Source organism: Lepus europaeus, chromosome 2, assembly GCF_033115175.1.
Source record: "Lepus europaeus isolate LE1 chromosome 2, mLepTim1.pri, whole genome shotgun sequence".
In the NCBI taxonomy this organism is placed as follows: domain Eukaryota; kingdom Metazoa; phylum Chordata; class Mammalia; order Lagomorpha; family Leporidae; genus Lepus; species Lepus europaeus.
The window spans coordinates 26,394,673-26,398,518 of record NC_084828.1 but is presented as its reverse complement, the minus strand read 5'-3'; the positions used below and the strand labels follow the sequence as shown (position 1 = coordinate 26,398,518).

Here is a 3,846-nt window from a genome sequence, read left to right as displayed (position 1 = left end):
CACACTTGGGATTCTGTGAACACCTGGCCTGTTCCTAATAGCTGTACCGCTCCTTTACCTTTGGCCCCTTTCATGTATAGGGACAATTGCTTTGCATGCTTCAACCATCCTAGCATTAACACTGCTCTCATGAATCCAACCTATGACAAGGATTGACACAACTCAAATGAGCACCAGGAACACAACAGACTCCCACATCCAGTACCACTAACTTTGGGTAAAGAGGTTATATAGAAACTATACTACAGCATACAACTGGAAATAAAGTAAGCACCACACTAAAATGACAAAGACACATCTTCAGGAGAATTTGATTCATGACAACTACTCTTTAGAAGTCATAGGAGGTGCTGTGGCTCATTTGGTTAATCCTCTGCCTGCTGTGCCAGCATCCCATATGGGCACCAGTTCTAGTCTCGGCTGTTCCTCTTCCAATCCAGCTCTCTGCTGTGGCCTGGGAGGGTAGTGGAGGATGGCCCAAGTGCTTGGGCCCCTGCATCCACATAGGAGACCGGGAGGAAGCACCTGGCTCCTGGCTTCGGATTGGAGCAGTTCCGACCATAGTGGCCATTTGGGGAATGAACCAATGGAGGAAGACCTTTCTCTCTGTCTCTCTCTCACTGTCTATAACTCTACCTGTCAAATAAAAACAAACAAACAAAAAAAAAGAAATCAGGGGTATGGGAGCAGCTATTTTGTACAGTAGTTAAAACATAAGTTGAGGGGCTGGTGCTGTGGTTCAGTGGGTTAACGCCCTTGCCTGAACCTCAGGCATCCCCTATGGGCACAGGTTCGAGACCCAGCTGCTCCACTTCCTGTCCAGCTCTGGCAGTTGCAGCCATTTGGGGAGTAAACCAACTGAGGGAAGATATCTATATCTCTCATTTCTTCTCCCTCTCACTGTAACTCTGCCTTTCAAATAAATAAATAAATCTTTAGAAAATAAGGCAAAATGATATACTGCCTACAAGAAACTCACTTAACATTGAACACATACTAAAAGTTAAAAGATGGAACAAAATATCTTGGCAAATGGAAACAGATAAGAACAGAAATATCTATATTTATATAACATAAAATACAATTTCCGGAAAACTGTACAAAGAGAAAAAAAAGTCACTAGATAATGACCAAAGGGTAAATTCCACAAGAAGCTATGCTTATAAATGCATAAGCATTGGAACAACAAATTGTATTAAACAAACGTTACATCCATAGAAAGACATAAGCCCTAATAAAATTAGGGGATTTTGTCATCTTATTCATTGATGGATAGAAATCCATAGAAATAATAAAGAAGTGTCAGAGGTAAATCATGCTGTAGACCAAATAGACCTGACAGACATAGAGCACTCCATCCAACAGCTTCAAAATACACACTCTTTACATAAGCACATGACGCATTCTAAAAGATATATTATGCATTAGACCAAAAATCTAGAAAAATGGATTGATTTTTGTATACATAAAGATACTAAAATTGAGCACAAAGACATAGAACCCCTGAACAGCCTAATAATTAGTAATGGATTTTAATCAGAGATAGAGTCTCGCACGGTGAATGTTTGACAAAGTACTTACCATACCTTTATCCATATTTGATTACCTGGGGTCAATGCACGCCTCTAGCTCCCAATCCAGCTTCCTGACAATGCAGACCCTGTGAAGCAGTTGTAATGGCTTAAGTAATTGGGTTCCTGCCACCCATATGGTGAATTCTCAGATCCTAACTTTAGTACAGCTTAGCTCAAATCATCATGGGTACTTTGGAAGTGAGCCAGCAAATGAGAACTTTGTCTGTCACTCTTTGTTCCACTAACTCTTTCCCTTTGACTTTCAAATAATTAACAGCTTTTTAAAAAGGAAATTTAAAAATTTTTCCAACAATGAAAATCTCAGCACCAAAGAGCTTCACAAATTTAAGGCAGATTTTCTACCATATATAAATAAACACCAAAATGAAATATCTCACTCCAGTTAGAATGATAGTTATCAAAAAGACTAAAGTAACAAATACTGGCAATGATGTAGAGAAAAGACAATACAATATTTTTTTAAGTTTTTTTTTTTTTTAATTTGACAGATAGAAAGTGAGAGAGAGAGAGAGAGAGAGAGTTCTTCCTTCCGTGGGTTCACTCCCCTAATGGTGCTGTGCCGATCCGAAGCCAGGAGCTGGGTGCTTCCTCCAGGTCTCCCATGTGGATGCAGGGACCCAAACACTTGGGCCATCCTCCGCTGCCCTCCCGGGCCACAGCAGAGAGCTGGACTGGAAGAGGAACAACTGGAACTAGTACCCAGTGCCCCAGCCGGGACTAGAACACGGGGTGCCGGCGCCACAGGCGGAGGATTAGCCTAGGAACCCATAGCGCCGGCCCCAATACAATATTAGTAGTGAAGTACAAATATTATGGAAAATGTTAAAGTGGCTCTTCAACCAACTAAAAATAGACCTATTATATGACCCAGCTATCCCACTTCTAGATACACATCTGAAGCAACTGAACTGATATGAACAGATACTACACTTGATCTTAGCCAAAATGCTGAGAAGTGATTGAAGCAACTGAACTGACACTAGTTCTTAAATTATTCTGAAAAATTGAGAGGGAAACATCTTAAACTCATTCTAACATGACCTTGATTCTAAAACTAGACAAGATCACAAAAAAAATAGGAAAAACGATGAACAAATATCCCTAATGAATAAAAAGTAAAAATTCACAAACAAATGCTACTAAATAAAACCCAAAAGTACATCAGGAAAAGATTTGTTCTGATCAAATATGATTTATGCTTGGGATATAGAGATGGTTGGACATACACAAATTAATACACAAAGTACATCACATCTACAGAATAAAGCATAACATTCATATGACCATCCATACTTGATAAAATCCTTGAACAAATACTTAATGAAAACCTTGAGCAATTAGGTATAGAGTGAACAGAACCCAATATGATAAATTAATTCAGTAAAATTGCAGAATACAAAAGGAACAGACAAAAAACAGTAGCATTTCTATACACCTATAAGAAGTTTGCTGAGATAGAATTTGACAGTTATCCCACTCCCAATAGCTACAAATAATAAAACACCTTGGAATAAATTGAACCAAGAATGAAAAAGACCTTTAGGATTAAAATTACGAAACACCAGTGAAAGATATTGAATAAGATACGAATTTTAAAAAGGAAACATCTCCCATATTTATGGATTGGAAAAATTCATATGCAAAAATTTCAATATTACCCAAATCAGTTTATGGATTCAATGCAATTCACATCAAATATCAATATTCTTCAGACAACTAGAACAAGCAATTCCAATAATCATGTGGAAAAACAAAATACACCAAATAGACAAAGCAGTTTTGAAAACAAAAGTCAGATTTTAAGACATAATAGAGAGCTGTTGTAACCAAAATATGAACTTTCAAATATCATACATAGATTGTTTACCAGCAGCACCATGCTTTTCTGTACTCTTTCATGAACCACTATCTTCAAGGTGATTTCCAATATGACAGAATTTCTGTGAGTAGGATTGGGTCGTGCAGTCTATTGGCTAAAAGCAAAGACACTAATAATTTTGAAATTTGACCACTTGAATTCAAAAACCAGTTTCACCTTTGATTATCTTGTTGCTCTAGGAAAATCTTATATTTCTCTGTAAATTGATTTTCTCATTGAAATCTTGGGAAAAGAACAGTGCAAGAATTTACTTAATTTGATGCAGATTTGTTAAAACATGTGAATGTTTATTGCAGCTCAATTCACAATAGCTAAGACCTGGAACCAACCCAAATGCCCATCAATAGTAAACTGGATAAAGAAATTATGGGA

At 37.5% G+C, this 3,846-nt stretch overlaps 1 non-coding gene across 1 annotated transcript; it reads right to left on the bottom strand.

Annotated features, from left to right (window-relative positions):
* Positions 1-2,364: 2,364 nt before the first annotated feature.
* Positions 2,365-2,555, bottom strand: LOC133752340 (U2 spliceosomal RNA). Its single transcript, XR_009864911.1, has one exon. It is a non-coding gene; the product is annotated as a U2 spliceosomal RNA (small nuclear RNA).
* Positions 2,556-3,846: the final 1,291 nt, after the last annotated feature.